Genomic DNA, 20956 nt, shown 5'->3' on the forward strand with positions numbered 1-20956 from the left:
AAGACACTCCTCCCAAGTTGCCATCACCATGGGGATGTGGGAATTCTGCTCTGCCGTCCCAACGGCTGGCTTGCTCCCAGCTTCATGATGTGGGCCCTCTGGTGTGAGTTCACTCCGGCCTTGATCCCATAGCCTAGGTGCTCTGTGCCGCATGCAGGGAGGACGCAACTACTGGATTTCTCACCCTTTTAATTCTATGGGCGCTCTGTTGTGAGGCTACTCCTGCCTGCCTCATTCCCAGCCCCTTTATGATGTGTGTCCTCTGGATTGAGGCCACACGTGCTGGGTTCCTCAACTTTCGATGATGTGTCCATACTGATGTGAGGAAATTCCTGCCTGGTTCCCATCCCCTTGGTGTTGTGAGCCCTCTGGTGAGATTCTGATCCTGGCTGGGTTCCTCACCCTTGTGTGAAGTGGGCCCTCTTCTGTGAGGTCACTCCTGCCTGGCTGGCACATGTCACCTTGGCGACACGAAACCTCTAGTGGCAGGTGGATCCTGGTGGTGGCCTCGTCCCCTTGGTTATGAAGGCCCTCTACTGTTAGGCCCTAACTGCTGGGATTCCAACATATTCTGATGTGCGCCCAGTCGTGCGAGGACACTCCTGCAAGGTTCCCGTCCCAATGGGAATGTGGGCCTTGTGCTCTGAGGTCCCAAAGGCTGGGTTGCTTACAGTTTCATGATGTAGGCCCTCTGTTGTGACTTCACTCCTGCCTGGATCCCATAGCCTCGCTGTTCTGGGCTGCCTGCTCAGAGGTTCCAACTGCTGGTTTCCTCAACTTTTTATTCTATGGGCCCTATGTTGTGCGGCTACTCCTGCCTGCCTCATTCCCAGCCCATTGGTGATGTGGGTTCTCTGGTTTGAGGCCACATGTAATGGGTTCCTCACCTTTCGATATGTGGCCCCACTGGTGTGAGCACACTCCTGCCTATTTCCCATTCCCTTGGAGATGTGGGCCCTCTGGTGAGAGTGTGATCCTGGCTGGTTTCCTCACCCTTCTGTGAGGAGCGCCCTCTGCTGTGAGGTCACACCTACCTGGCTGGTACAGGTTGCCTTGGTGACGTGGGCCCTCTGGTGGCACTTGGAGGCTGCTGGGATCCTCCTCCCCTCGGTGATGAGTGTCCTCTTGCATCGGGCCCTAAGTGCTGGGTTCTCCACATTTTCTGATGTGCTCCCAGTGGTTCGAGGACACTTCTGCCTGGTTCCCATCCCCATGGGGATGTGGGCCTTCTGCTCTCAGGTCCCAACGGCTGGGTTGCTCACAATTTCATGATGTGGGCTCTCTGGTGTGAGTTCAATCCTGCCTGGATCCCATAGCCTTGGTGCGCCAGGCCGCCTGCTGGGAGATTCCAACAACTGGATTCCTCACCTTGTTCATTCTATGGGCCCTGTGTTGTGAGACTACTCCTGCCTGCCTCACCCGCAGCCCCTTGGTGATGTGGGTCCTCTGGTTTGAGGCCACATGTGCTAGTTTCCTCACCTTTTGATGATGTGGCCCCACTGGTGTGAGGACACTCCTGCCTGGTTCCCATTCCCTTGGTGATGTGGGCCGTCTGGTGACAGTCTGATCCTGATTGGGTTCCTCACCCTTCTGTGAGGTCGCCCTCTGCTGTGAGGTCACTCCTGCCTGGCTGGCAGACGTCCTCTTGGTGACGTTGGCCCTCTGGTGGCAGTTTTACCCTGCTGGGAGCCTCCTCCCCTTGGTGATGAGGGCCCTCTTGCGTCAGGCCCTAACTGATGGTCTTTCCACATTTTCTGATGTGTGCCCTGTGGTGCGACAACACTCCTGCCAGATTCCCATCGCCATGGGGATGTAGGGCTTCTGCCCCGTTGTCCCAAAGACTGGGTTGCTCACAGTCTCATGATGTGGGTCCTCTGGTGTGAGTTCACTCTGTCCTGGATCCCATAGCCTCGGTGCGTTTGGCCACCTGCTGGGAGGTGCCAACTGCTGGATTCCTCACATTTTTTTTCTATGGGCTCTCTGTTGTGAGGCTATCCCTGCTTACCTCATTCCCAGCCCATTTGTGTTGTGGGTCCTCTGGATTGAGGCCACACGTGCTGGGTTCCTCACCTTTCGATGATGTGGCCCGACTGGTGTGAGGACACTCCTGCCTTGTTCCCATCCCATTGGTGATGTAGGCCCTCTGGTGAGAGTCTGATCCTGTCTTGGTTCCTCACCCTTCTGTGAGGTGGGTCCTCTGCTGTGAGGTCACTCCTGCCTAACTGGCACACGTCCCCTTGGCAAGGTGGGCCCTCTGGTAGCAGTTGGATCCTGCTTGGAGCCTCCACCCATGGGTGATGTGGGCACTCTTGTGTCAGGCCCTAACTCCTGGGCTCCCCACGTTTTCTGATGTGCGCCCAGTGATGCCAGTACACTCCTGCCACGTTCCCATCCCCATGGGGATGTGTGCCTTCTGCTCTGAGGTCCCACCGGCTAGGTTGCTCACAGTTTCATGATGTGGGCTCTCTGGTGTGAGTCCACTCCGCCCTGTATCCCATAGTGTCTGGGCTGTGGGCCGCCTGCTGGGAGGTTACAGCTACTGGATTCCTCACCATTTTTATTCTATGGTCCCTCTGTTGTGTGGCAACTCCTGCCTGCCTTAGTCCCCAAAACTTGGTGATGTGGATCCTCTTTTTTTGAGGCCAAGTGTGCTGGGTTCCTCACCTTTCCATGATGTGGCCCAACTGGTGTGAGGCTACTTCTTCCTGGTTGACATTCCCTTGGTGATGTGGGTCCTCTGGTGAGAGTCTGATCCTGGCTGTGCTCCTCAACCTTCTGTGAGGTGGGCCCTCTGCTGTGAGGTCACTCCTGCCTGCCTGTCACACGTCGCTGTGATGATGTGGGCCCTACTGTGGCAGTTGGAGCCTGCTGCCATCCTCCTCCCCTCAGTGATGAGGCCCCTCTGGCCTCAGGCCCTAACTGCTGGGCTCCCCACATTTTTCGATGTCCAACCAGTGGTGCAAGGACACTCCTGCCAGGTTCCCGTCCCCATGTCGATGTTGACTTTCTGCTCTGTGGTCCAACGCCTGGGATGCTCACAGTTTCATGATGTGGGCCCTCTGGTGTGAGTACACACCGGCCTGGATCCCATAGCCTCGGTGCTCTAGGCCACCTGCTAGGAGGTTCCTACTGCTGGATACCTCACATTTTATTCTATGGGCACTCTGTTGTGAAGCTACTCCTGCCTGCCTCACTCCCAGCCACTTGGTGATGTTAGTCCTCTGGATTGAGGACACATATGCTGGGTTAATCACCTTTCGATGATGTGGCACCACTGGTACGAGGACATCCCTGCCTTGTTCCCATCCCCTTGGTGATGTGCGCCCTCTGGTGAGAGTCTGATCCTTGCTCGGTTCCTCAGCCTTCTGTGAGGTGGTCCCTCTGCTGTGAGGTCACTCCTGCCTGGCTGGCACACGTCGCCTTGATGACGTGGGCTCTGTGGTGGCATTTAAAGCCTGCGGGGTGTGTCGTCCCCTCGGTGATGAGGGCCCTCTGGGGTCAGGCCGTAACTTCTGGGCTCCCCACATTTTCTGATGTGTACCCAGTAGAGCGAGGACACACCTGCCAGTTTCCCATCCCCATGGTGATGTGGGCCTTCTGCTCTGAAGTCCCAACGGCTGGGTTGCTCACACTTTCATGATGTGGGCTCTCTGGTGTCAGTTCACTCCGTCCTGGATCCCAGAGCCTCGGTGCTCTGGGCCTCCTGCTGGGAGGTTCCAATTGCTGGTTTCCTCGTATTTATATTCTATGGGCCCTCTGTTGTGAGGCTATTCCTGCCTGCCTCATTGCCACACACTTTGTTTTGGGGGTCCTCTGGTTTGAGGCCACATGTGCCGGGTTCCTCACCTTACGATGATGTGGCCCCACTGGTGTGAGAACACTCCTGCCTGGTTCCCATCCCCTTGGTGTTGTGGGCCCTCTGGTGAGAGTCTGATCCTGGCTGGGCTCCTCAACCTTCTGTGAGGTGGGACCTCTGCTGTGAGGTCACACTTTACTGGCTGGCACTTATCGCCTTGGCAATGTGGGTCATCTGATGACATTTGGAGCTTTCTGGGAGCCTCCTCCTCTCAGTGATGAGGGCCCTCAGGCATCAGGCCCTGACTGCTGGCCTCCAAACATGTTCTGATGTGCGCCCAGGGGTGCGAGGACACTCCTGTCAGGTTCCCATCCTCTTGGGGATGTGGGCCTTCTGCTCTGAGGACCCAACGGCTGGGTTCCTCAGAGTTTCAGGATGTGGGCCCTCTGGTGTGAGTTCACTATGGACTGGATCCCATAGCCTCGGTGCTCTGGGGCGCCTGCTGGGAGGTTCCAACTCTTGTATTCCTCACCTTTTTTTATTCTTTTTGCCTTCTGTTGTGAGGCTACTCCTTCCTGGCTCACTCCCAGCCCCTTGAAGATGTGGGTCCTCTGGTTTGAGGACACATGTGCTGGGTTCTTCACCTTTCGAGGATGTGGACCCACTGATGTGAGGACACTCCTGCCTGGTTCCCATCCTCTTCGTGAGGTGGGCCCTCTGGTGAAAGTCTGATCCTAGCTGGGTTCCTCAAGCTTCTGTGAGGTGGACCCTGTGCTGTGAGGTCACTCCTGCCTGGTTGGCACACGTCCCCTTGGCAACGTGGGCCCTCTGGTGTCAGTTGGATCCTGCTGGGATTCACATCCCCTCTTTGATGAGGGCCCTCTGGCGTCAGGACCTAACTTCTGGGCTCCCTACAATTTCTGATGTGCACCCACTGGTGCGAGGACACGCCTGCCAGTTTCCCATCCCCATGGGGATGTAGGACTTCTGCTCTGAAGTCCCAAAGGCTGGCTTTATCACAGTTTCATGATGTGGGCCCTCTGGTGAGAGTCTGATCCTGGCTGGGTACCTCACCCTACTGTCAGGTGGGCCCTCTGCTGTGAGGACATTCCTGCCTGGCTGGCTCACGTCACCTTGGTGACGTGGACCCTCTGGTGGCAGTTGCACCCGGCTGGGAGCCTCCTCCCCTCAGTGATGAGGGCCCTCTGGTTTCAGGGCCTTCCTTCTGGGCTCCCCACATTTTCTGATGTGCGCCCAGTGGTGCGAGGACACTCCTGCAAGGTTCCCATCACCATGGGGTTGTGGGCCTTCTGCTCTGAGGTCTCAAGAGCTGGCTTGCTCACAGTTTCATGATGTGGGCCCTCTGTTGTGAGTTCACTCCGGCCTTGATCCCATAGCCTCAGTGCTGTGGGCCACCTGATGGGAAGATCCAGCTGCTGAATTCCTCACTCTTTTAATTCTATCGACTCTCCGTTGTGAGGTTACTCCTGCCTGACTCTCTTCCAGCCCTTTGGTGATGTGGTTCCTCTGGTTTGATGCCACATGTGCTGGGTTGCTCACCTTTCGATGATATGGCCCCTCTGTTGTGAGGAAACTCCTGCCTCATACCCATCCCCTTGGTTATGTGGGACCTCTGGTGAGAGTGTGATCCTGGCTGGTTTCCTCACCCTTCTGTGAGGAGCGCCCTCTGCTGTGAGGTCACACCTACCTGGCTGGTACAGGTTGCCTTGGTGACGTGGGCCCTCTGGTGGCACTTGGAGGCTGCTGGGATCCTCCTCTCCCCGGTGATGAGTGTCCTCTTGCATCGGGCACTAAGAGCTGGGTTCTCCACATTTTCTGATGTGCTCCCAGTGGTTCGAGGACACTCCTGCCTGGTTCCCATCCCCATGGGGATGTGGGCCTTCTGCTCTCAGGTCCCAACGGCTGGGTTGCTCACAATTTCATGATGTGGGCTCTCTGGTGTGAGTTCAATCCTGCCTGGATCCCATAGCCTTGGTGCGCCAGGCCACCTGCTGTGAGATTCCAACAACTGGATTCCTCACCTTGTTCATTCTATGGCCCCTGTGTTGTGAGACTACTCCTGCCTGCCTCACCCGCAGCCCCTTGGTGATGAGGGTCCTCTGGTTTGAGGCCACATGTGCTAGTTTCCTCACCTTTTGATGATGTGGCCCCACTGGTGTGAGGACACTCCTGCCTGGTTCCCATTCCCTTGGTGATGTGGGCCGTCTGGTGACAGTCTGATACTGATTGGGTTCCTCAACCTTCTGTGAGGTCGCCCTCTGCTGTGAGGACATTCCTGCCTGGCTGGCTCACGTCACCTTGGTGACGTGGACCCTCTGGTGGCAGTTGCACCCGGCTGGGAGCCTCCTCCCCTCGGTGATGAGGGCCCTCTGGTTTCAGGGCCTTACATCTGGGCTCCCCACATTTTCTGATGTGCGCCCAGTGGTGCGAAGACACTCCTGCAAGGTTCCCATCACCATGGGGATGTGGGCCTTCTGCTCTGAGGTCCCAACAGCTGGCTTGCTCACAGTTTCATGATGTGGGCCCTCTGCTGTGAGATCACTCCGGCCTTGATCCCATAGCCTCAGTGCTGTGGGCCACCTGATGGGAAGATCCAGCTGCTGAATTCCTCACTCTTTTAATTCTATTGACTCTCCATTGTGAGGCTACTCCTGCCTGACTCTCTTCCAGCCCTTTGGTGATGTGGTTCCTCTGGTTTGATGCCACATGTGCTGGGTTGCTCACCTTTCGATGACATGGCCCCTCTGTTGTGAGGAAACTCCTGCCTTATACCCATCCCCTTGGTTATGTGGGACCTCTGGTGAGAGTCTGATCCTGGCTGTGTTCCTCACCCTTCCGTGCGGTGAGCCCTCTGCTGTGAGGTCACAAGTGCCTGGCTGGCACACGGCTCCTAGGCAACGTGGGCCCTCTGGTGGCACTTGGATCTGGCTGGGAGGCTCTCCCTTTGGTGATGAGGGCCCTCTTGCATCAGGCACTAGCTGCTCTGGGCTCACCACAATTTCGGATTTGCGTCCACTGGTGCGAAGACACTCCTCCCAAGTTGCCATCACCATGGGGATGTGGGAATTCTGCTCTGACGTCCCAACGGCTGGCTTGCTCACAGCTTCATGATGTGGGCCCTCTGGTGTGAGTTCACTCCGGCCTTGATCCCATAGCCTAGGTGCTCTGGGCCGCATGCAGGGAGGACGCAACTACTGGATTTCTCACCCTTTTAATTCTATGGGCGCTCTGTTGTGAGGCTACTCCTGCCTGCCTCATTCCCAGCCCCTTGGTGATGTGTGTCCTCTGGATTGAGGCCACACGTGCTGGGTTCCTCTACTTTCGATGATGTGGCTATACTGATGTGAGGAAATTCCTGCCTGGTTCCCATCCCCTTGGTGTTGTGAACCCTCTGGTGAGATTCTGATCCTGGCTGGGTTCCTCACCCTTGTGTGAGGTGGGCCCTCTTCTGTGAGGTCACTCCTGCCTGGCTGGCACACGTCACCTTGGCGACACGGGCCCTCTAGTGGCAGGTGGATCCTGCTGGTGGCCTCGTCCCCTTGGTTATGAAGGCCCTCTACTGTTAGGCCCTAACTGCTGGGATTCCGACATATTCTGATGCGCGCCCAGTCGTGCGAGGACACTCCTGCAAGGTTCCCGTCCCAATGGGAATGTGGGCCTTGTGCTCTGAGGTCCCAAAGGCTGGGTTGCTTACAGTTTCATGATGTAGGCCCTCTGTTGTGACTTCACTCCTGCCTGGATCCCATAGCCTCGCTGTTCTGGGCTGCCTGCTCAGAGGTTCCAACTGCTGGTTTCCTCAACTTTTTATTCTATGGGCCCTATGTTGTGCGGCTACTCCTGCCTGCCTCATTCCCAGCCCATTGGTGATGTGGGTTCTCTGGTTTGAGGCCACATGTAATGGGTTCCTCACCTTTCGATATGTGGCCCCACTGGTGTGAGCACACTCCTGCCTATTTCCCATTCCCTTGGAGATGTGGGCCCTCTGGTGAGAGTGTGATCCTGGCTGGTTTCCTCACCCTTCTGTGAGGAGCGCCCTCTGCTGTGAGGTCACACCTACCTGGCTGGTACAGGTTGCCTTGGTGACGTGGGCCCTCTGGTGGCACTTGGAGGCTGCTGGGATCCTCCTCCCCTCGGTGATGAGTGTCCTCTTGCATCGGGCCCTAAGTGCTGGGTTCTCCACATTTTCTGATGTGCTCCCAGTGGTTCGAGGACACTTCTGCCTGGTTCCCATCCCCATGGGGATGTGGGCCTTCTGCTCTCAGGTCCCAACGGCTGGGTTGCTCACAATTTCATGATGTGGGCTCTCTGGTGCGAGTTCAATCCTGCCTGGATCCCATAGCCTTGGTGCGCCAGGCCGCCTGCTGGGAGATTCCAACAACTGGATTCCTCACCTTGTTCATTCTATGGGCCCTGTGTTGTGAGACTACTCCTGCCTGCCTCACCCGCAGCCCCTTGGTGATGTGGGTCCTCTGGTTTGAGGCCACATGTGCTAGTTTCCTCACCTTTTGATGATGTGGCCCCACTGGTGTGAGGACACTCCTGCCTGGTTCCCATTCCCTTGGTGATGTGGGCCGTCTGGTGACAGTCTGATCCTGATTGGGTTCCTCACCCTTCTGTGAGGTCGCCCTCTGCTGTGAGGTCACTCCTGCCTGGCTGGCAGACGTCCTCTTGGTGACGTTGGCCCTCTGGTGGCAGTTTTACCCTGCTGGGAGCCTCCTCCCCTTGGTGATGAGGGCCCTCTTGCGTCAGGCCCTAACTGATGGTCTTTCCACATTTTCTGATGTGTGCCCTGTGGTGCGACAACACTCCTGCCAGATTCCCATCGCCATGGGGATGTGGGGCTTCTGCCCCGTTGTCCCAAAGACTGGGTTGCTCACAGTCTCATGATGTGGGTCCTCTGGTGTGAGTTCACTCTGTCCTGGATCCCATAGCCTCGGTGCGTTTGGCCACCTGCTGGGAGGTGCCAACTGCTGGATTCCTCACATTTTTTTTCTATGGGCTCTCTGTTGTGAGGCTATCCCTGCTTACCTCATTCCCAGCCCATTTGTGTTGTGGGTCCTCTGGATTGAGGCCACACGTGCTGGGTTCCTCACCTTTCGATGATGTGGCCCGACTGGTGTGAGGACACTCCTGCCTTGTTCCCATCCCATTGGTGATGTAGGCCCTCTGGTGAGAGTCTGATCCTGTCTTGGTTCCTCACCCTTCTGTGAGGTGGGTCCTCTGCTGTGAGGTCACTCCTGCCTAACTGGCACACGTCCCCTTGGCAAGGTGGGCCCTCTGGTAGCAGTTGGATCCTGCTTGGAGCCTCCACCCATGGGTGATGTGGGCACTCTTGTGTCAGGCCCTAACTCCTGGGCTCCCCACGTTTTCTGATGTGCGCCCAGTGATGCCAGTACACTCCTGCCACGTTCCCATCCCCATGGGGATGTGTGCCTTCTGCTCTGAGGTCCCACCGGCTAGGTTGCTCACAGTTTCATGATGTGGGCTCTCTGGTGTGAGTCCACTCCGCCCTGTATCCCATAGTGTCTGGGCTGTGGGCCGCCTGCTGGGAGGTTACAGCTACTGGATTCCTCACCATTTTTATTCTATGGTCCCTCTGTTGTGTGGCAACTCCTGCCTGCCTTAGTCCCCAAAACTTGGTGATGTGGATCCTCTTTTTTTGAGGCCAAGTGTGCTGGGTTCCTCACCTTTCCATGATGTGGCCCAACTGGTGTGAGGCTACTTCTTCCTGGTTGACATTCCCTTGGTGATGTGGGTCCTCTGGTGAGAGTCTGATCCTGGCTGTGTTCCTCAACCTTCTGTGAGGTGGGCCCTCTGCTGTGAGGTCACTCCTGCCTGCCTGTCACACGTCGCTGTGATGATGTGGGCCCTACTGTGGCAGTTGGAGCCTGCTGCCATCCTCCTCCCCTCAGTGATGAGGCCCCTCTGGCCTCAGGCCCTAACTGCTGGGCTCCCCACATTTTTCGATGTCCAACCAGTGGTGCAAGGACACTCCTGCCAGGTTCCCGTCCCCATGTCGATGTTGACTTTCTGCTCTGTGGTCCAACGCCTGGGATGCTCACAGTTTCATGATGTGGGCCCTCTGGTGTGAGTACACACCGGCCTGGATCCCATAGCCTCGGTGCTCTAGGCCACCTGCTAGGAGGTTCCTACTGCTGGATACCTCACATTTTATTCTATGGGCACTCTGTTGTGAAGCTACTCCTGCCTGCCTCACTCCCAGCCACTTGGTGATGTTAGTCCTCTGGATTGAGGACACATATGCTGGGTTAATCACCTTTCGATGATGTGGCACCACTGGTACGAGGACATCCCTGCCTTGTTCCCATCCCCTTGGTGATGTGCGCCCTCTGGTGAGAGTCTGATCCTTGCTCGGTTCCTCAGCCTTCTGTGAGGTGGTCCCTCTGCTGTGAGGTCACTCCTGCCTGGCTGGCACACGTCGCCTTGATGACGTGGGCTCTGTGGTGGCATTTAAAGCCTGCGGGGTGTGTCGTCCCCTCGGTGATGAGGGCCCTCTGGGGTCAGGCCGTAACTTCTGGGCTCCCCACATTTTCTGATGTGTACCCAGTAGAGCGAGGACACACCTGCCAGTTTCCCATCCCCATGGTGATGTGGGCCTTCTGCTCTGAAGTCCCAACGGCTGGGTTGCTCCCACTTTCATGATGTGGGCTCTCTGGTGTCAGTTCACTCCGTCCTGGATCCCAGAGCCTCGGTGCTCTCGGCCTCCTGTTGGGAGGTTCCAATTGCTGGTTTCCTCATATTTATATTCTATGGGCCCTCTGTTGTGAGGCTATTCCTGCCTGCCTCATTGCCACACACTTTGTTTTGGGGGTCCTCTGGTTTGAGGCCACATGTGCCGGGTTCCTCACCTTACGATGATGTGGCCCCACTGGTGTGAGAACACTCCTGCCTGGTTCCCATCCCCTTGGTGTTGTGGGCCCTCTGGTGAGAGTCTGATCCTGGCTGGGCTCCTCAACCTTCTGTGAGGGGGGACCTCTGCTGTGAGGTCACACTTTACTGGCTGGCACTCATCGCCTTGGCAATGTGGGTCATCTGATGACATTTGGAGCTTTCTGGGAGCCTCCTCCTCTCAGTGATGAGGGCCCTCTGGCGTCAGGCCCTGACTGCTGGCCTCCAAACATGTTCTGATGTGTGCCCAGGTGTGCGAGGACACTCCTGTCAGGTTCCCATCCTCTTGGGGATGTGGGCCTTCTGCTCTGAGGACCCAACGGCTGGGTTCCTCAGAGTTTCAGGATGTGGGCCCTATGGTGTGAGTTCACTATGGACTGGATCCCATAGCCTCGGTGCTCTGGGGCACCTGCTGGGAGGTTCCAACTCTTGTATTCCTCACCTTTTTTTATTCTTTTTGCCTTCTGTTGTGAGGCTACTCCTTCCTGGCTCACTCCCAGCCCCTTGAAGATGTGGGTCCTCTGGTTTGAGGACACATGTGCTGGGTTCTTCACCTTTCGAGGATGTGGACCCACTGATGTGAGGACACTCCTGCCTGGTTCCCATCCTCTTCGTGAGGTGGGCCCTCTGGTGAAAGTCTGATCCTAGCTGGGTTCCTCAAGCTTCTGTGAGGTGGACCCTGTGCTGTGAGGTCACTCCTGCCTGGTTGGCACACGTCCCCTTGGCAACGTGGGCCCTCTGGTGTCAGTTGGATCCTGCTGGGATTCACATCCCCTCTTTGATGAGGGCCCTCTGGCGTCAGGCCCTAACTTCTGGGCTCCCTACAATTTCTGATGTGCACCCACTGGTGCGAGGACACGCCTGCCAGTTTCCCATCCCCATGGGGATGTAGGACTTCTGCTCTGAAGTCCCAAAGGCTGGCTTTCTCACAGTTTCATGATGTGGGCCCTCTGGTGAGAGTCTGATCCTGGCTGGGTACCTCATCCTACTGTCAGGTGGGCCCTCTGCTGTGAGGACATTCCTGCCTGGCTGGCTCACGTCACCTTGGTGACGTGGACCCTCTGGTGGCAGTTGCACCCGGCTGGGAGCCTCCTCCCCTCAGTGATGAGGGCCCTCTGGTTTCAGGGCCTTCCTTCTGGGCTCCCCACATTTTCTGATGTGCGCCCAGTGGTGCGAGGACACTCCTGCAAGGTTCCCATCACCATGGGGTTGTGGGCCTTCTGCTCTGAGGTCTCAAGAGCTGGCTTGCTCACAGTTTCATGATGTGGGCCCTCTGCTGTGAGTTCACTCCGGCCTTGATCCCATAGCCTCAGTGCTGTGGGCCACCTGATGGGAAGACCCAGCTGCTGAATTCCTCACTCTTTTAATTCTATCGACTCTCCGTTGTGAGGTTACTCCTGCCTGACTCTCTTCCAGCCCTTTGGTGATGTGGTTCCTCTGGTTTGATGCCACATGTGCTGGGTTGCTCACCTTTCGATGATATGGCCCCTCTGTTGTGAGGAAACTCCTGCCTCATACCCATCCCCTTGGTTATGTGGGACCTCTGGTGAGAGTGTGATCCTGGCTGGTTTCCTCACCCTTCTGTGAGGAGCGCCCTCTGCTGTGAGGTCACACCTACCTGGCTGGTACAGGTTGCCTTGGTGACCTGGGCCCTCTGGTGGCACTTGGAGGCTGCTGGGATCCTCCTCCCCTCGGTGATGAATGTCCTCTTGCATCGGGCCCTAAGTGCTGGGTTCTCCACATTTTCTGATGTGCTCCCAGTGGTTCGAGGACACTCCTGCCTGGTTCCCATCCCCATGGGGATGTGGGCCTTCTGCTCTCAGGTCCCAACGGCTGGGTTGCTCACAATTTCATGATGTGGGCTCTCTGGTGTGAGTTCAATCCTGCCTGGATCCCATAGCCTTGGTGCGCCAGGCCACCTGCTGGGAGATTCCAACATCTGGATTCCTCACCTTGTTCATTCTATGGGCCCTGTGTTGTGAGACTACTCCTGCCTGCCTCACCCGCAGCCCCTTGGTGATGAGGGTCCTCTGGTTTGAGGCCACATGTGCTAGTTTCCTCACCTTTTGATGATGTGGCCCCACTGGTGTGAGGACACTCCTGCCTGGTTCCCATTCCCTTGGTGATGTGGGCCGTCTGGTGACAGTCTGATACTGATTGGGTTCCTCAACCTTCTGTGAGGTCGCCCTCTGCTGTGAGGACATTCCTGCCTGGCTGGCTCACGTCACCTTGGTGACGTGGACCCTCTGGTGGCAGTTGCACCCGGCTGGGAGCCTCCTCCCCTCGGTGATGAGGGCCCTCTGGTTTCAGGGCCTTACATCTGGGCTCCCCACATTTTCTGATGTGCGCCCAGTGGTGCCAAGACACTCCTGCAAGGTTCCCATCACCATGGGGATGTGGGCCTTCTGCTCTGAGGTCCCAACAGCTGGCTTGCTCACAGTTTCATGATGTGGGCCCTCTGCTGTGAGTTCACTCCGGCCTTGATCCCATAGCCTCAGTGCTGTGGGCCACCTGATGGGAAGACCCAGCTGCTGAATAACTCACTCTTTTAATTCTATCGACTCTCCCTTGTGAGGCTACTCCTGCCTGACTCTCTTCCAGCCCTTTGGTGATGTGGTTCCTCTGGTTTGATGCCACATGTGCTGGGTTGCTCACCTTTCGATGACATGGCCCCTCTGTTGTGAGGAAACTCCTGCCTCATACCCATCCCCTTGGTTATGTGGGACCTCTGGTGACAGTCTGATCCTGGCTGTGTTCCTCACCCTTCCGTGCGGTGAGCCCTCTGCTGTGAGGTCACAAGTGCCTGGCTGGCACACGGCTCCTAGGCAACGTGGGCCCTCTGGTGGCACTTGGATCTGGCTGGGAGTCTCTCCCTTTGGTGATGAGGGCCCTCTTGCATCAGGCACTAGCTGCTCTGGGCTCACCACAATTTCGGATGTGCGTCCACTGGTGCGAAGACACTCCTCCCAAGTTGCCATCACCATGGGGATGTGGGAATTCTGCTCTGCCGTCCCAACGGCTGGCTTGCTCCCAGCTTCATGATGTGGGCCCTCTGGTGTGAGTTCACTCCGGCCTTGATCCCATAGCCTAGGTGCTCTGTGCCGCATGCAGGGAGGACGCAACTACTGGATTTCTCACCCTTTTAATTCTATGGGCGCTCTGTTGTGAGGCTACTCCTGCCTGCCTCATTCCCAGCCGCTTTATGATGTGTGTCCTCTGGATTGAGGCCACACGTGCTGGGTTCCTCAACTTTCGATGATGTGTCCATACTGATGTGAGGAAATTCCTGCCTGGTTCCCATCCCCTTGGTGTTGTGAGCCCTCTGGTGAGATTCTGATCCTGGCTGGGTTCCTCACCCTTGTGTGAAGTGGGCCCTCTTCTGTGAGGTCACTCCTGCCTGGCTGGCACATGTCACCTTGGCGACACGAACCCTCTAGTGGCAGGTGGATCCTGGTGGTGGCCTCGTCCCCTTGGTTATGAAGGCCCTCTACTGTTAGGCCCTAACTGCTGGGATTCCAACATATTCTGATGTGCGCCCAGTCGTGCGAGGACACTCCTGCAAGGTTCCCGTCCCAATGGGAATGTGGGCCTTGTGCTCTGAGGTCCCAAAGGCTGGGTTGCTTACAGTTTCATGATGTAGGCCCTCTGTTGTGACTTCACTCCTGCCTGGATCCCATAGCCTCGCTGTTCTGGGCTGCCTGCTCAGAGGTTCCAACTGCTGGTTTCCTCAACTTTTTATTCTATGGGCCCTATGTTGTGCGGCTACTCCTGCCTGCCTCATTCCCAGCCCATTGGTGATGTGGGTTCTCTGGTTTGAGGCCACATGTAATGGGTTCCTCACCTTTCGATATGTGGCCCCACTGGTGTGAGCACACTCCTGCCTATTTCCCATTCCCTTGGAGATGTGGGCCCTCTGGTGAGAGTGTGATCCTGGCTGGTTTCCTCACCCTTCTGTGAGGAGCGCCCTCTGCTGTGAGGTCACACCTACCTGGCTGGTACAGGTTGCCTTGGTGACGTGGGCCCTCTGGTGGCACTTGGAGGCTGCTGGGATCCTCCTCCCCTCGGTGATGAGTGTCCTCTTGCATCGGGCCCTAAGTGCTGGGTTCTCCACATTTTCTGATGTGCTCCCAGTGGTTCGAGGACACTTCTGCCTGGTTCCCATCCCCATGGGGATGTGGGCCTTCTGCTCTCAGGTCCCAACGGCTGGGTTGCTCACAATTTCATGATGTGGGCTCTCTGGTGCGAGTTCAATCCTGCCTGGATCCCATAGCCTTGGTGCGCCAGGCCGCCTGCTGGGAGATTCCAACAACTGGATTCCTCACCTTGTTCATTCTATGGGCCCTGTGTTGTGAGACTACTCCTGCCTGCCTCACCCGCAGCCCCTTGGTGATGTGGGTCCTCTGGTTTGAGGCCACATGTGCTAGTTTCCTCACCTTTTGATGATGTGGCCCCACTGGTGTGAGGACACTCCTGCCTGGTTCCCATTCCCTTGGTGATGTGGGCCGTCTGGTGACAGTCTGATCCTGATTGGGTTCCTCACCCTTCTGTGAGGTCGCCCTCTGCTGTGAGGTCACTCCTGCCTGGCTGGCAGACGTCCTCTTGGTGACGTTGGCCCTCTGGTGGCAGTTTTACCCTGCTGGGAGTCTCCTCCCCTTGGTGATGAGGGCCCTCTTGCGTCAGGCCCTAACTGATGGCCTTTCCACATTTTCTGATGTGTGCCCTGTGGTGCGACAACACTCCTGCCAGATTCCCATCGCCATGGGGATGTGGGGCTTCTGCCCCGTTGTCCCAAAGACTGGGTTGCTCACAGTCTCATGATGTGGGTCCTCTGGTGTGAGTTCACTCTGTCCTGGATCCCATAGCCTCGGTGCGTTTGGCCACCTGCTGGGAGGTGCCAACTGCTGGATTCCTCACATTTTTTTTCTATGGGCTCTCTGTTGTGAGGCTATCCCTGCTTACCTCATTCCCAGCCCATTTGTGTTGTGGGTCCTCTGGATTGAGGCCACACGTGCTGGGTTCCTCACCTTTCGATGATGTGGCCCGACTGGTGTGAGGACACTCCTGCCTTGTTCCCATCCCATTGGTGATGTAGGCCCTCTGGTGAGAGTCTGATCCTGTCTTGGTTCCTCACCCTTCTGTGAGGTGGGTCCTCTGCTGTGAGGTCACTCCTGCCTAACTGGCACACGTCCCCTTGGCAAGGTGGGCCCTCTGGTAGCAGTTGGATCCTGCTTGGAGCCTCCACCCATGGGTGATGTGGGCACTCTTGTGTCAGGCCCTAACTCCTGGGCTCCCCACGTTTTCTGATGTGCGCCCAGTGATGCCAGTACACTCCTGCCACGTTCCCATCCCCATGGGGATGTGTGCCTTCTGCTCTGAGGTCCCACCGGCTAGGTTGCTCACAGTTTCATGATGTGGGCTCTCTGGTGTGAGTCCACTCCGCCCTGTATCCCATAGTGTCTGGGCTGTGGGCCGCCTGCTGGGAGGTTACAGCTACTGGATTCCTCACCATTTTTATTCTATGGTCCCTCTGTTGTGTGGCAACTCCTGCCTGCCTTAGTCCCCAAAACTTGGTGATGTGGATCCTCTTTTTTTGAGGCCAAGTGTGCTGGGTTCCTCACCTTTCCATGATGTGGCCCAACTGGTGTGAGGCTACTTCTTCCTGGTTGACATTCCCTTGGTGATGTGGGTCCTCTGGTGAGAGTCTGATCCTGGCTGTGTTCCTCAACCTTCTGTGAGGTGGGCCCTCTGCTGTGAGGTCACTCCTGCCTGCCTGTCACACGTCGCTGTGATGATGTGGGCCCTACTGTGGCAGTTGGAGCCTGCTGCCATCCTCCTCCCCTCAGTGATGAGGCCCCTCTGGCCTCAGGCCCTAACTGCTGGGCTCCCCACATTTTTCGATGTCCAACCAGTGGTGCAAGGACACTCCTGCCAGGTTCCCGTCCCCATGTCGATGTTGACTTTCTGCTCTGTGGTCCAACGCCTGGGATGCTCACAGTTTCATGATGTGGGCCCTCTGGTGTGAGTACACACCGGCCTGGATCCCATAGCCTCGGTGCTCTAGGCCACCTGCTAGGAGGTTCCTACTGCTGGATACCTCACATTTTATTCTATGGGCACTCTGTTGTGAAGCTACTCCTGCCTGCCTCACTCCCAGCCACTTGGTGATGTTAGTCCTCTGGATTGAGGACACATATGCTGGGTTAATCACCTTTCGATGATGTGGCACCACTGGTACGAGGACATCCCTGCCTTGTTCCCATCCCCTTGGTGATGTGCGCCCTCTGGTGAGAGTCTGATCCTTGCTCGGTTCCTCAGCCTTCTGTGAGGTGGTCCCTCTGCTGTGAGGTCACTCCTGCCTGGCTGGCACACGTCGCCTTGATGACGTGGGCTCTGTGGTGGCATTTAAAGCCTGCGGGGTGTGTCGTCCCCTCGGTGATGAGGGCCCTCTGGGGTCAGGCCGTAACTTCTGGGCTCCCCACATTTTCTGATGTGTACCCAGTAGAGCGAGGACACACCTGCCAGTTTCCCATCCCCATGGTGATGTGGGCCTTCTGCTCTGAAGTCCCAACGGCTGGGTTGCTCACACTTTCATGATGTGGGCTCTCTGGTGTCAGTTCACTCCGTCCTGGATCCCAGAGCCTCGGTGCTCTGGGCCTCCTGCTGGGAGGTTCCAATTGCTGGTTTCCTCGTATTTATATTCTATGGGCCCTCTGTTGTGAGGCTATTCCTGCCTGCCTCATTGCCACACACTTTGTTTTGGGGGTCCTCTGGTTTGAGGCCACATGTGCCGGGTTCCTCACCTTACGATGATGTGGCCCCACTGGTGTGAGAACACTCCTGCCTGGTTCCCATCCCCTTGGTGTTGTGGGCCCTCTGGTGAGAGTCTGATCCTGGCTGGGCTCCTCAACCTTCTGTGAGGGGGGACCTCTGCTGTGAGGTCACACTTTACTGGCTGGCACTCATCGCCTTGGCAATGTGGGTCATCTGATGACATTTGGAGCTTTCTGGGAGCCTCCTCCTCTCAGTGATTAGGGTCCTCTGGCGTCAGGCCCTGACTGCTGGCCTCCAAACATGTTCTGATGTGCGCCCAGGGGTGCGAGGACACTCCTGTCAGGTTCCCATCCTCTTGGGGATGTGGGCCTTCTGCTCTGAGGACCCAACGGCTGGGTTCCTCAGAGTTTCAGGATGTGGGCCCTCTGGTGTGAGTTCACTATGGACTGGATCCCATAGCCTCGGTGCTCTGGGCCGCCTGCTGGGAGGTTCCAACTCTTGTATTCCTCACCTTTTTTTATTCTTTTTGCCTTCTGTTGTGAGGCTACTCCTTCCTGGCTCACTCCCAGCCCCTTGAAGATGTGGGTCCTCTGGTTTGAGGACACATGTGCTGGGTTCTTCACCTTTCGAGGATGTGGTCCCACTGATGTGAGGACACTCCTGCCTGGTTCCCATCCTCTTCGTGAGGTGGGCCCTCTGGTGAAAGTCTGATCCTAGCTGGGTTCCTCAAGCTTCTGTGAGGTGGACCCTGTGCTGTGAGGTCACTCCTGCCTGGTTGGCACACGTCCCCTTGGCAACGTGGGCCCTCTGGTGTCAGTTGGATCCTGCTGGGATTCTCATCCCCTCTTTGATGAGGGCCCTCTGGCGTCAGGCCCTAACTTCTGGGCTCCCTACTATTCCTGATGTGCACCCACTGGTGCGAGGACACGCCTGCCAGTTTCCCATCCCAATGGGGATGTAGGACTCCTGCTCTGAAGTCCCAAAGGCTGGCTTTCTCACAGTTTCATGATGTGGGCCCTCTGGTGAGAGTCTGATCCTGGCTGGGTACCTCACCCTACTGTCAGGTGGGCCCTCTGCTGTGAGGACATTCCTGCCTGGCTGGCTCACGTCACCTTGGTGACGTGGACCCTCTGGTGGCAGTTGCACCCGGCTGGGAGCCTCCTCCCCTCGGTGATGAGGGCCCTCTGGTTTCAGGGCCTTACATCTGGGCTCCCCACATTTTCTGATGTGCGCCCAGTGGTGCCAAGACACTCCTGCAAGGTTCCCATCACCATGGGGATGTGGGCCTTCTGCTCTGAGGTCCCAACAGCTGGCTTGCTCACAGTTTCATGATGTGGGCCCTCTGCTGTGAGTTCACTCCGGCCTTGATCCCATAGCCTCAGTGCTGTGGGCCACCTGATGGGAAGACCCAGCTGCTGAATAACTCACTCTTTTAATTCTATCGACTCTCCCTTGTGAGGCTACTCCTGCCTGACTCTCTTCCAGCCCTTTGGTGATGTGGTTCCTCTGGTTTGATGCCACATGTGCTGGGTTGCTCACCTTTCGATGACATGGCCCCTCTGTTGTGAGGAAACTCCTGCCTCATACCCATCCCCTTGGTTATGTGGGACCTCTGGTGACAGTCTGATCCTGGCTGTGTTCCTCACCCTTCCGTGCGGTGAGCCCTCTGCTGTGAGGTCACAAGTGCCTGGCTGGCACACGGCTCCTAGGCAACGTGGGCCCTCTGGTGGCACTTGGATCTGGCTGGGAGTCTCTCCCTTTGGTGATGAGGGCCCTCTTGCATCAGGCACTAGCTGCTCTGGGCTCACCACAATTTCGGATGTGCGTCCACTGGTGCGAAGACACTCCTCCCAAGTTGCCATCACCATGGGGATGTGGGAATTCTGCTCTGCCGTCCCAACGGCTGGCTTGCTCCCAGCTTCATGATGTGGGCCCTCTGGTGTGAGTTCACTCCGGCCTTGATCCCATAGCCTAGGTGCTCTGTGCCGCATGCAGGGAGGACGCAACTACTGGATTTCTCACCCTTTTAATTCTATGGGCGCTCTGTTGTGAGGCTACTCCTGCCTGCCTCATTCCCAGCCCCTTTATGATGTGTGTCCTCTGGATTGAGGCCACACGTGCTGGGTTCCTCAACTTTCGATGATGTGTCCATACTGATGTGAGGAAATTCCTGCCTGGTTCCCATCCCCTTGGTGTTGTGAGCCCTCTGGTGAGATTCTGATCCTGGCTGGGTTCCTCACCCTTGTGTGAAGTGGGCCCTCTTATGTGAGGTCACTCCTGCCTGGCTGGCACATGTCACCTTGGCGACACGAACCCTCTAGTGGCAGGTGGATCCTGGTGGTGGCCTCGTCCCCTTGGTTATGAAGGCCCTCTACTGTTAGGCCCTAACTGCTGGGATTCCAACATATTCTGATGTGCGCCCAGTCGTGCGAGGACACTCCTGCAAGGTTCCCGTCCCAATGGGAATGTGGGCCTTCTGCTCTGAGGTCCCAAAGGCTGGGTTGCTTACAGTTTCATGATGTAGGCCCTCTGTTGTGACTTCACTCCTGCCTGGATCCCATAGCCTCGCTGTTCTGGGCTCCCTGCTCAGAGGTTCCAACTGCTGGTTTCCTCAACTTTTTATTCTATGGGCCCTATGTTGTGCGGCTACTCCTGCCTGCCTCATTCCCAGCCCATTGTTGATGTGGGTTCTCTGGTTTGAGGCCACATGTAATGGGTTCCTCACCTTTCGATATGTGGCCCCACTGGTGTGAGCACACTCCTGCCTATTTCCCATTCCCTTGGAGATGTGGGCCCTCTGGTGAGAGTGTGATCCTGGCTGGTTTCCTCACCCTTCTGTGAGGAGCGCCCTCTGCTGTGAGGTCACACCTACCTGGCTGGTACAGGTTGCCTTGGTGACGTGGGCCCTCTGGTGGCACTTGGAGGCTGCTGGGATCCTCCTCCCCTCGGTGATGAGTGTCCTCTTGCATCGGGCCCTAAGTGCTGGGTTCTCCACATTTTCTGATGTGCTCCCAGTGGTTCGAGGACACTTCTGCCTGGTTCCCATCCCCATGGGGATGTGGGCCTTCTGCTCTCAGGTCCCAACGGCTGGGTTGCTCACAATTTCATGATGTGGGCTCTCTGGTGTGAGTTCAATCCTGCCTGGATCCCATAGCCTTGGTGCGCCAGGCCGCCTGCTGGGAGATTCCAACAACTGGATTCCTCACCTTGTTCATTCTATGGGCCCTGTGTTGTGAGACTACTCCTGCCTGCCTCACCCGCAGCCCCTTGGTGATGTGGGTCCTCTGGTTTGAGGCCACATGTGCTAGTTTCCTCACCTTTTGATGATGTGGCCCCACTGGTGTGAGGACACTCCTGCCTGGTTCCCATTCCCTTGGTGATGTGGGCCGTCTGGTGACAGTCTGATCCTGATTGGGTTCCTCACCCTTCTGTGAGGTCGCCCTCTGCTGTGAGGTCACT

The sequence above is a fragment of the Delphinapterus leucas genome, chromosome 21 (genome assembly GCF_059928025.1).
Source record: "Delphinapterus leucas isolate spDelLeu-1000000601 "Yukka" chromosome 21, BTC_Dleu_Yukka2, whole genome shotgun sequence".
Lineage (NCBI taxonomy): Eukaryota > Metazoa > Chordata > Mammalia > Artiodactyla > Monodontidae > Delphinapterus > Delphinapterus leucas.